A 13,126-nucleotide genomic window follows, 5' to 3' on the forward strand; every position below is an offset into this window, starting at 1 on the left:
TGCGTATGTTTTCAGGATACAACAACCAAAGCAACAGTTGTACTGTCGGAGATAACTTTCAAGTCCGAGATTACACCGGGCATGATGATGTTCATAAAATGTAGGAAAAAGGATAAAGTTGTGAAAAGACTTTAGATTTTTCCTCATCTAAAGTTCTTTGAATAAAGTGCATTTTTTGTATGTGTCTTTTCCATCATACTAGAATGAACCAAGAAGTTTCGTGCTATATTCAAATATGAGTTAAAGACTCATTCAACCTAATTAAATGTTTTAATTAACAAGATAATTTATCTTGTAGTAAAACAGAGGTTTAATCTCTGAATTAATAGATTTTATGTGTTTATCAAAATTATCTTTTCCATTAATGATACAAGTTGATACACTCGAAACTAGCTAATTTGACTAGGTCTAAACAACTCATCGGTTAACAAATGTTGTTGCTCGAAACAACTGCCTAACCAAGTGTTGGGTTGACTAGTGCACAAATGTAGGTTCAAAACAACAGTTTGGCTGGAACCCAGCTGATGCTGATGATGTTAGCAGATGCTACTGCTGACGTCACTAACTATCCCGAGCCCAACCCGTTGGACTTGCACCACACACACCTGAATTTGAATGGTGGGTCAGTCAAACCTGAACCGTGCCATCTGAACCCCTTTCAAAGATACAAAGGCGGCTCGTAGTGAGCGAAGTGTAAAATGCGCCATGAAAGCGTCACATTTGCACCCTTTAGGGTCCCTACTAGTGTTTGCCTTTAAGGAAACAATTTACAAGGAGTGATATTTCTTTTCTTATATACCACTTAAAGTTTTGTCATCCACCTATGAGAAACAAATTGACAAATCTTAATCAGTTTTTCTTCTCTTTGGTTGTTATAACCACAAAACTTTGAGCATCGATATATTATTCATATTAGCTCCATTTTGAACATAGTTTGGTTTGGTATGATTTTCTCACAACGTAAAACACACACCCACAGATAATTATTTATATAACACATATAAATATTATTATGATGTCTAAAATGTCTAGTAAAAAAAACTAGTAAAAACTCATTTTCGCTCATATTTCCACCACTTTTTTTGAGGCACATGTTTCATAAATTTAATAGTTAGGGTTACAGGAGAACTTCTATAATTTAATACTTGATAATTTAGTAACATTGATAAAATTAATAATTTGTCCGGTCCTAACTTGGGACCAGTACAAAATTGGACCCAAATCGATAAAATAATAAGATAATAATTTTTCTGAAATCCCAATGATATATTGGTCCCAATGAAACTATAAATTAATAATTTATAAAATATTCCAAAATTCTAGGATTAATAATTTTTTTGTGAACTTCTATTTTTTTTTGAACGGCAAATTTGGATCACTGACGGACCACTGGAGTATCATTGTGCCACCAGTGGAACCACCCGATCATATCCATCTCCACTATACACCAATTCAGGAGGAAACCCAATAAATATGGAAAAACCCCCCTTGTGGGAATCGAACCCAAGACCTATTAGTCCAAAGTCTTATCCCACCGCCAAGATACCACTAGGCTATAAAGCCATAATCTGTATTGGGTTCATCTTTAAATCTCCCAATTGCACTTAAGAGTTGAGGCACTGCATTCTCGTATTGCAACAAATATCTAGATCCATGTACATTGAACTTGACAAGTTCATTAATGTGTGAATGTATATGAGAATTTTGAAGGTCGTTGTTTTTGTTTTTTTCAAATAGGTAAAGTGAATGGACATGGAAATTTTGAAGATCGATGCATTAATTTGAGAGTTGCTCACGAATATAAGCCAACTCTTTAAATTAATAATTTATTAATTTATCGATATAATAGTATCTTGTTAAATTAATAAAATATCTCGATCTCAAAATTATTAATCTATAAAGGTTTTACTGTACTTTAGTAGCATCTTGACTTATCCCAATAGATTAATATATATATATATATATATATATATATATAGTAAACTGTAATTTTACCCCCTGAGGTTAGGGGTCATTGGCACCCTTACCCCCCTAAGGAAATAATTGCAATTTTACCCCCCACTGTTAACTGTTATGTCGCAATTCTACCCCCCGGCTTCAATTTTCTTGACCGGTCAACATAAACATGGGAGGGTCAAAGGGTATAAAAGTAATTTTACCAAAAAATGTACTATATATATTAAAATAACCCCTGAACTCAACCATACATCACAACCTTACCCCCTAAGTTTCCCCCACTCTTCATCTCTTCCGGCAAAACATCTTTTCCGGCGAAATTACTTCCCTCCGAGCTGTGGTCCAGAGATCCTCTTCCGGCGAAATTCCATCTTCTTCACCACTCCTTCTTCTTCACCACACGAGCACAGGATGACTGAATAGAATGCCATTATGCATCCAGCTCCACCGGCTGAGCCAGGGCCGGCGACCACACCACCGGTCACCATCGATCCAGCTGTGGTCCAGAGATCCTCCCTTTTCTCGCAATTTTCAGGTATAATCAAACAGCTGTTTTGATTGTGGGGTAAAATCAAACAACTAGTAATGGATGTTTGTGTATTTGCAGTGGACATGAGGATTCATGTTTCACTATGATCGATTGTGGTCTCATTGGCGCTCAAGATGCGAGGCCGCCCGTTCCTGCATTTCCAGTTTCCGCCTCAGCAGGAAATGGTTGTGTAGGATAGTTAAACTATAATCTTCTAGGTTCTTTTGGGTTAATATGTAGTGTAGGATAGTTAAACTCTAATCTTCTAGGATCTTTTGGGTTAATGTGTAGGATCTTATGTTTGATCATAGAACACATTGAACAGGGATGAGCTCTGCTGTTAATTTGACCATTGTTAAGTTGCTGCTGTTATTACTCTGCTGTTAATTTGAGTTTATGTGTAGGATCTTATGGTTGATCATAGAACACATGTGTAGTGTAGTTGACTGTTATGCTGCTGTTAACTTGCTCTGCTCTTAAGTTGCATATCAGAAGCATTGACTGTATATTTGGTTGCTCTGCTGTTAATGTTAAGTTGCTGCTGTTAATGTTAAGTTGCTCTGCTGTTAATCTTAAGTTGCTCTACTGTTAACTTAGAAGCATTGCTGTTAATGTTGGTCATAGAACACATCAGAACACATTGACTGATGACACATTGACTGATGCAGAGGTGCTGATGCATTTGCATTTGCACTTGGTGCAATCACCATCACTTTCAGTCCCTTGAATTCTGTTACAACACTTGATGCCATACACACAATGGACATGTGAACCTGGTTCTGGATGTGTATGGGCTTCAGCCAGGTTCATGGAGATGGGACAGTAGCGAAGGGTGGTCAACGGTGGCTGAGTGGCTTGAACTCTGTTATAAGCCTGTTTATATGGTGGTGGAATCGAATATGGATGGTGGCGAGAAAGGTTTTGGAAGTTGCAGGGGGTAATTTTGCTTCTAAACATAAATTATAGGGGGTTATAAGAAAGTGTTTTTTTAGTAATTTACCCAAGTCAACACATCAGCCAACATATTTGATTCCAGGGGGTAAACATGCGACATAACAGCAAACGTTGGGGGGTAAAATAAAAGGGTAAAATAGTCATTTCACCCCAAGTCAACAGACCGGTCAAGAAAATTGAAGCCGGGGGGTAGAATTGCGACATAACAGTTAACAGTGGGGGGTAAAATTGCAATTATTTCCTTAGGGGGGTAAGGGTGCCAATGACCCCTAACCTCAGGGGGTAAAATTGCAGTTTACTCATATATATATATATATATATATATATATATATATATATATATATATATATATATATATATATAAATTTGCGAAACAAAATTAACTAGTGTTTTAGAAGATGTTATGCGTGTGCCTCTTTAATATAAATTTACTAAACAAAATTAACTAGTGTTGGTGTAATATAAGACACGTTTGAAAGAGTTGAGGTGCAATGTTATTAGGAACCAATGTTTTTATTTATCAACATATCAGATGAGTAAATGTAAAATGTGTTAGCAAGTTAATATTTAGACATATTGTATCATAGTGGAGGGTTATGAGAAAACAAATTTTGTAAGAATAAAAAAAATAAGTTTTAAACCAATAGAAATGCTTCATTACTTCATTTAATATGTGTATTTAATGTTATTAATAAGGGCATATAGGTAAATTTCTAATTGTAATTAATTAGCTAACTAATTAAATTTGTAACTCAATTTTAAATATACTTTTCAAGATAAAATAATTTAGGGTGAAAGACAATTTTCGACATGTGTAGGATAAATTTTAGAATGTGTAGGATAAATTTTTAAATGTGTATGATAAATTTAGATATGCGTAGGGTAAATTTTGGTAAATGTAAGATATATGTAGGATAAATTTTGAAATGTGTAGGATAAAATGTTTTTTGCTTTATTAATGAGAGATAACATAATTAATAAGAGAAATTATAAACTATTTAATATTTTACCATTATGTCATTTCTTCTTTTTCTTCTCATATTAAATTTCTTCTCAAATAAATTTATCCTTGTACCATATAAATAAACAACAAAACTCTATTAAAGATTTATGTGCAGTATCAATATCCCATCATGCAGAATACAATTTTATTTCCCCCTCAGCAATTGAACAATGTCTAGCATATGTATTCTTGAATTGATAGTTGATCAACACACGAGGGTAGATTGCCCAACGTAAACGTATTACAATCTCACATGTAAATTTGTTGTTCTAAATATTATACATTCGTTTAACTCAACGGTGTAGATGATGTAAGAAAAAATAACAATAAAAAAAAGTTCACAAACATCATTGTTTATTTAACATAACATTAATAAGTCAAAACATCTAAAAACTTAGTAGTAAACCATCCTAGCTAAGTACGTAATTCAATTAAAAGTATCCTCACAGTATATAAGCATATTTTATTTCTTATATGATAAATGAAACACAATAATATATGGAATATTGGATTTTAATAATTTTAAATATTCGTCGTTTGCCGTTAATAGTCTCAACTTAAAAAATAACCACTGACACTTCCAACTACTAATATACTGGCCTCCAATAAACCCCGACTAATGGAACCCTAACGTCGCTAGTTTCCGGTCGTTAGAAAAACATTTTTGGCTGGACAGAAAACTCAACATTTTCTTCCCAAACCTCTTTGTAACTTTAAATCGGACCTTTAGGAACCTTTTTCTGGCCAAAAATGGTTTTTCTGGGACCGGGAATTAACGACGTTAGGGTTCAGTTAGTCAGGGTTCATTGAGACCAATATGGTAATAGTTGGGACTACCAGTGGTTATTTTTGAAGTTAAGACCATTGACGGCCAATGACGAATATTTGAGATTATTAAAATCCAATATTCCATAATAAATATAAGGCAAATTGGATTTAAATAATCTCAACTCACTGTTATTGGCCAATAATAATCCCAACTCATTTAATCACCAATAATAATCCGAACTATTCACTTTTGTTTGTAAAATACTCCCAGTTAAAAAAACACTAACTAGGTTAAAAATTTGCTGATGTGGCTTGCCACGTCACATGCCACATCAGTTGCCACGTAATCGAAAAATGCCACGTAGACTGTCACATCAGCTGCCACGTCATCAAAAAATGCCACATCAACTGCCACGTCATATGACACATCAGCTAAAAGGGCCAACTCAGATGCCACATCAACAAATTTTTAACCTAGTTAGTGTTTTTTTAACTGGGAGTATTTTACAAACAAAAGTGAATAGCTCGGATTATTTTTGGTGATTAAATGAGTTGGGATTATTATTGGCCAATAACAGTGAGTTGGGATTATTTAAATCCAATTTGCCTAAATATAATTGACATATTTTCTTACCTAGTTATATTGTGTTAAATTCAGTCATATACGTTATTATTAATATAAATAAAAATAAAATATCAATATCAATATTAATTTTTTTTTTATAAAATAATTGTTTCATTCCAATCATCATGGCAAATTACATAAGGATAGCAGGTGGATAGCAGGTAGACGAACAACAAACTGCGCTGTCATCCCCTTCTGAATAGAAAACCCTAATCTACTAAAAACAAAGTTTCGCCCATGAGGGGTCGAAAAGTTGTTGTGGACCACACGCTAAACTCTAGCCAAGAACCGAACCGCCTCCGACGCTGAAGGGGTATGGTCCCAAAACGACCATTACCCGCATCAAACAAACCCCTACCAGTAAGCAAACCGCACCCATGCGGTCACATCCTTCGAACCCATTCGGTTCGAAGATGAATAGCTTGACCCAAGTACGAAAGAAGATGAACATATCGATGCGGCTGGCACCGCATCATATGGCCATTTTCGTCACGACAAGGGAAGCGAGCAAATAGTCTCCACATACGATGATGCGGCCAACACCGCATCTCGCGTATTTCTTGATCACAAGTAGGAGACGCGGTAACTTCAGACGTTACCGCATGCAGCGATGCGGCTCGCACCGCACCCTGCATATCCAACAAGTGGACTGACACGCCAGGCAAGTGGCTGACACCACGAGGCAAGTGGCGCCGGCGACAGTCCCCTGTCAGAGCTATTAAAGCAATGGGCTGACGTGGCGTAACCCCCACGGCCGGCGAGACTGACACACCTGCAACGGTGCAGCTCGTCGTCAGCCCATCCATCAATCTCCTCCTTCACTCCTCGGCTATAAATACCGACCCCAAACCAGGTTTGAGGTATCTCTTCACAACTCTCTAACTACTACTATTATCTTGCTTTGCTTCCCAAGCAAACTACTGATTCTCACGCCGGAGAGTGGTAACAAGGAGCACCCCCCACCCCATCCTCCTTGTTACGAGTCACGGCTTGTTTCCTTGTGCAGGAGATCATCCACCGGTAACTCAGCCAGCGATCTCCGAGGGGAAGGGATTAACCCTTCTTGACGAGACCAGTGTGTTAACCCTGCCCGGTTAACCATTGTTTCATCATTGGCGCCCACCGCTACTCTTAGCACTTTTTAATCCATCCCTCTCCCTCTCAAGATCATGACTGATAACCAAAACACCAATGCGGATAATCCAAATCCTCCGGTCCCAACAGGGGTCCACCCTTCGACCCCCCAACCCGGACACATTGGCACGTCCACCCAAAGGATCCCATCCTTTGCGTTCGGACACGACTTATCACAGGCCCCAACTGTGCTCCCACCAGGCGTGGACTTACACTCCTGGTACCAACAGCAGACTGACCTGCTGATAGCGGCTTACAACCGCGCTTGTACGGAAGCAAACGTACAAGCTGGGGCTACTCCAATACAACACACACCTGCCAACCGTATACTCCAATACGATGGCAGGTTACACTCACGTCCGGCTTCCAGAAGCCGACATGACGACCGTGGATCATCTTACTGTTCGGTCCATACACTCAATGAGGATACTTCCTCATATGAGTCCCGCTCCAGAGGGCCAGTGCATACCCGCCTGGGCCCCTATGGGGAAGATAGGAGGCGGTCTGCCTCCAGGCGCGGCCCAGGCATCCAGAGCCGACTGGGCCCGCAACCTTACACAGAAGCGTACGGTCATACCGACCCTGACGATCAAACCTACCGCGGGGAGTCTCACGACACCAACAGCAGACCGGGGGGACGCAACTATGTTCCTCCCAATCACCCCCGCACTACATACCTCAGGGCTGCAAAGCGCCCTGTGCACGAACCATACAGGCCAAGGGCCGCGGCCGAAAATTCAAAATTCGTCCCGCACATCGCCAACGCCGATATCACAACGACAAAATTCCCAGTCAACATTGGGAAATACAGTGGCTCGACCGACCCGGACGACCACATGAACATCTTCACAGGCGCAGGCGTCAATGGCAGGTGGGACGAACCCACCTGGTGCAATTTTTTCCCCCAGACCCTTATCGGTCTGGCCAGGGCGTGGTTTGATTCTTTGCCAGTGGGATCCCTGGATTCTTTCGAGGACTTGCGCACCAAGTTCCTCGCCTATTTCAGCCAGCAGCGACGCCACGAACGCGATTCGCTGGACGTCATGAACATCTGGCGAAGGGATGACGAATCGCTCGAGGCATTCGTCATCCGTTACAATAAAGAATGCCTAGAGATAGGCGACGTGGCGGACCAAATGGCGCGAAACCATTTTATCCGGGCCGTCAAAGACAGAGAGATGATCATGACCATCTCTGGCAAGGAGGGTTTGCCTAAAAAATGGGAGGATGTCATGACCGCAGTCAAGACATATGCCCAGACACAGCGGTCGCTCGAACCGCACGTCAAAAAGGCAAAACCCCAAGCCGAAACATCCCACCAAGGGTCCAAACGTAACAACAAACGAAACCGGGATGCAGGAAATCGGGATATTACTAAACCGTATTTCCCGCAACCCAACACGTTTGACCCACAATGCTACAACCCTGCCCGAGACACTCGGGCACCAAGAAAAGAATCTCGGGACCGCAAATGGACCGAGATCAACCAGTCGCCAAGAGAGGTCCTCCTCGCGGACCCACAATTCTTGCGACCGGCCCAACCAATGAAGTCCAAGAAAAGTCAGGACCTCACACTATACTGTGAGTACCACAAGGACTCGGGCCACACCACCAACAACTGCATCAGTCTCCGGCTGGAGATTGAGCGGGCGTTGAAAGAGGGGAAACTGCAACACCTTTTACCAGGTGGACAAAAGCCCACCAAGCATATCACCCCTCACAACGAAGGTACCTCCTCCGGGAAGAAAGCCATGTACGTGGCTTCCACCCACATGATTTACGGAGGCAAAGGTAGGCCGCGCAAAGCGGCACGAAGACCGGACAATGATTGGAAAGACGAGCAAGTCGTCTTCCCAAAAGTCCGAGGCGGACCGCGTGACAGACGCGCCGTCGTCATTTCAGGCCAGCTGGCCCATTACTGCACCGAGCGTCTGTTCATCGACCCGGGCAGTACATCCGATATAATCTACGAGCAATGCTTCAATCAATTTGACCAAGAGGACAAAGATCGGTTGCAAGCCGTAGATTACCCGCTGGCCGGATTCACAGGGGAAACAGTCTTTCCCCTAGGTCAAATTACATTTCCCGTGCGTCTTACCAATGGTAAACACACGCGGACAGAAGAGGTTAACTTCATGGTTTTACCCCACACCTCCAACTATGACGTCCTCCTTGGGAGAGAATCCCAAGGAGATTTCAATATGATCACATCCGTCCCCCACTCCGCGGTTGGTTTCCCAACCGCATCGGGGGTTGCAATCATCTACGCCCGCAAGGACGTCATGATGACGGACGAAGCACGTCCGACAAAGGTCGCAAGGCCCACCCCCGTCGACCAACCGGAAAAATGGGTTCTCAACCCAACGCATCCGGAACAGAAGGTCACATTGGGTCACGCCTTATCCTCGACCACCAGAGCGCACCTGAAGGAGCTCCTCTTCAGGAACCAGGACATCTTCGCGTGGACTCCCGCAGACATGACAGGGGTCCCACGTGAAATAGCGCAGCACTATTTGAATACCAAACCAGGTATCAAACCAGTGATCCAAGGCCAACGCCACCTTGGGTCAGCTAAAAATCAGGCGATGCAAGAGCAGATCGAAGAACTGCTCTCCGCAGGTATACTGCGGGAAGTCAAGTACCAGACTTGGTTATCCAACCCTGTCATGGTAGAAAAACCATCCGGGGGCTGGCGCATGTGCGTCGACTACAAGGACCTTAACAAGGCCTGCCCCAAGGATTGTTACGCGCTTCCAGAAATCGACAAAAAGGTCGATAACCTCGCACCATTTAGGTGGAAGTGTTTCCTCGATTGCTACAAAGGGTACCACCAGGTACAAATGGCACTTGAGGATGAAGATAAAACGGCATTCCGGACCCCAACCGGAAATTACTGCTATACAAAAATGCCGTTCGGGTTGCGCAACGCGGGCTCAACCTACCAGAAACTGATGAACGACACTTTCCGCGGTCAAATAAGCAAAAGTGTCGAAATCTATATGGACGACCTGGTCGTCATGAGCATGGAGGAAGATACCATGCTCACCGATATAGAAAGGACATTCCAAACTCTGCGAAGCGTCAACATGAAGCTCAATCCAGGGAAATGCTCGTTTGGAATGGAAGAAGGCAAATTCCTTGGGTTCATCGTCACCAAAGATGGATTCAAGGTAAACCCGGAAAAAGTGCAGGCGATCGAGCGCATGCCATCGCCTGCATCGATGAAAGATATGCAACGCCTGGCCGGAAGGCTGGCGGCACTCAACAGGTTCTTGGCTAACCACGCAGCCAAGTCATACCCTTTCATCAAGACCCTGCGAAGCTGTTCAAAGAAAGAACAATTCCAGTGGACCACAGAGGCTGAAAAGGCCTTCCGGGAAATGAAGGAGTGTTTGATACAACTCCCAACACTAACCGCACCACGCAAAGATGAGCCACTCATCTTATACCTATCCGCTGCAGACAACACAGTGGGCGCGGTATTAATAGTGGAACGAGCGGGGGTTCAAACACCCATCTATTATATCAGCAAAATGCTCAACGACCCGGAGACGAGATACTCAATAATGGAAAAATTGGTACTAGCACTGGTACATGCTTCAAGACGGTTACGACGCTACTTCGTAAACCACATCATCACAGTGCTAACCAATTACAGGATCGGCCCGATCCTGTCCAAACCCGACATCTCTGGGAGATTAGCAAAATGGGCAATTGAGCTGGGCGCACATACGATACATTACAAACCGCGCCCTGCCATCAAAGGCCAAATCTTAGCTGATTTCGCCGCTGAAGTACCAGCGGATCGCATCCAAGAATGCGAAGAATCCCAAAATCCTGCGCCCCCACCACCCTCCTCAGAAGTATGGGCACTATTTACCGATGGTGCATCCAACGAGGATGGCGCGGGCGCAGGTCTGCGACTCATCAGCCCTGACGGCCAAGAGCTTACATATGCCATCCGCCTCGATTTTAAAAGCACCAACAACGAGGCAGAATATGAAGCACTATTAGCCGGGCTACGTTTAGCAGTCAAAATCGGCGTGCAACATCTGGAAGCGCACGTCGATTCCTTGTTAGTTGCGGGCCAGGTACGCGGCGACTATGCCGCCAAAGGGGATATCATGATCCTCTACCTCGAGCAAGCCCTGCAGCTAAAATCCAAATTCGCTTCATTCAATATTCGACACATTAATCGAAGCGAAAACAAATCTGCGGATGCACTATCAAAACTTGCATCCACCAGCTTCCAACACTTGGCAAAGGAGGTACGTATCGAGATTTTGCAAAATCCTTCGGTTCCTCTACGCCAGGTCAGTGTCATCCAATACGGGACAACGTCATGGATGACACCAATTATCGCATACCTTCAGTCAGGTGTGACTCCCGAGAGCAAAACAGAGGCACGTAAGTTGCAATACAAAGCGTGCCACTATCAAATGGGAGACGGTATCTTATACCGAAAGTCATACCTCGGACCGCTCCTCCGATGCGTTAATCCACAAGATGCCACATACCTTATCCGAGAGATACATGAGGGCATATGCGGCATACATGCCGGACCACGCATGGTCGTGGCAAAAATCATGAACGCCGGGTATTACTGGCCCGGCATGCACCTGGACGCCGTCAAAGAATTACGCAAATGCATGGACTGCCAGCGCCATGCACCAAAAACTTTGCGACCAAAGAACAATCTGGTCCCCGTCACTACTGCATGGCCTTTTCAAAAATGGGCAATCGATGTAGTGGGACCATTCCCGGACGCACCAGGTGCAGTTAAATTTATCATAGTGGCGGTTGATTACTTCACAAAATGGGTAGAGGCGAAACCACTCGCTTCCACCACTGCTATGATAACAAGAAAGTTCATTTGGGAGCACATCATCTGCCGTTTCGGTTTACCAATGTACATTGTTACCGACAACGGCACCAACTTCGCTGCCGACGAATTCCAACAATGGCTAGAAGAGCTGAACATCAAACACATATTCTCGTCAGTCGCACACCCACAAGGGAACGGCCAAGTCGAGAGTATAAATAAAGGCTTAGTCGAAGGAATCAAAGCACGATTGGGAACAGCCAGGCGTGGCTGGGTCGATGAACTCCCAAGCATCTTATGGGCTCACCGCACTAGCCCAAAAACAAGCAACGGGGAAACACCTTTCAGCCTCGTCTACGGGTCTGAAGCGGTGATACCCGCGGAAATGGGCCTCCCATCTCCTAGAATGTTGGCTATCGAAAAGCTAGACAACAACAGGGAACGTAGGATCGATTTGGACCTCCTAGAAGAAAGGCGCGAGAACGCCGCCATCAACGAGGCCAAATACAAATCCAAACTGGAAAAGTATTACAACGCGCGAGTCCGCGTCTGTACTTTCAATCCAGGGGACTACGTCCTACGTGACAACGAGGCATCTAACGCCGAGCGCCCAGGAAAACTTGCCCCCAAGTGGGAAGGACCCTACCTCATCAGCGAGGTCTTAGGGAAGGGCGCATACAGGTTACAAACACTAGAGGGCGAACCTATCGCCAGAACATGGAACGCACAACAGCTTAGACGCTGCTATATGTAAGCTATGTTCCTACACTCTCTATGTAACCTATTGGGCCGCAGGCCATTTGCAAATAAATAAATAAGCAATTTTTAAAATTATTGTTTGTTATTACTATTACAAATGCGTGTCCCACTTTGCGGTATCCCAAAAACAGATTGGCAAAATCTTCATTCATGATACCCATACAAAGTGGTAACCACACACAAATATTGTAATAGGCCAGCAAAAGACAAACAGACTTGCATGTTTTATCCGGCCGGATACACAAGTTTTTGTTAAACACAATTCCTGAGCCCCAAAAAGGCAAACAATGGAATTGACGCGGACTCATACGACAAAGGTATGGAGTACACTCGACCCCATTCACAAATGGGTAGAGTTCCGGTAATATAAACTTTTACAAAGTTCACGCAATTCTAAAAACCCTCACACGGTAAATAACAGAATTGATGCATACCCATACAACAAAAGTATGGAGTATACTTGACCCCGTTCATAAATGGGTAAAGATTACGCATACACACGTTCAGACATGCAAGAATTAAAAACACTTGTACAAACTGAACAAAGAAACTTTATATTCAAAAAATTCAAGTAT

This window comes from Helianthus annuus, chromosome 15 (genome assembly GCF_002127325.2).
Source record: "Helianthus annuus cultivar XRQ/B chromosome 15, HanXRQr2.0-SUNRISE, whole genome shotgun sequence".
Lineage (NCBI taxonomy): Eukaryota > Viridiplantae > Streptophyta > Magnoliopsida > Asterales > Asteraceae > Helianthus > Helianthus annuus.